We start from the raw sequence: 218 nt of genomic DNA, 5'->3' as shown, positions 1-218 counted from the left end.
AGCGCCCGCACACCCGCTCCTGCTGCCCCGGCGGACCCGCCCCATCGGCCCTCCGCCGCGGCCGCAGCCAATCATAGCGCGCCGGCGCCACCGCTGCCCAGCGCTATTGGCGACAAGCGCCGCCAGTCACCAACGGATTCGGGGGTTTCCAGAGCATCGCGCTTGTACGAGCCGCAGGGGAGGGGGCGGATGGAGGAACACTCCCCCTGGAGGGCGCT

The sequence above is a fragment of the Haemorhous mexicanus genome, chromosome 12 (assembly GCF_027477595.1).
Source record: "Haemorhous mexicanus isolate bHaeMex1 chromosome 12, bHaeMex1.pri, whole genome shotgun sequence".
NCBI classification, from domain to species: domain Eukaryota; kingdom Metazoa; phylum Chordata; class Aves; order Passeriformes; family Fringillidae; genus Haemorhous; species Haemorhous mexicanus.
Note: the sequence above shows the minus strand (reverse complement) of the source record.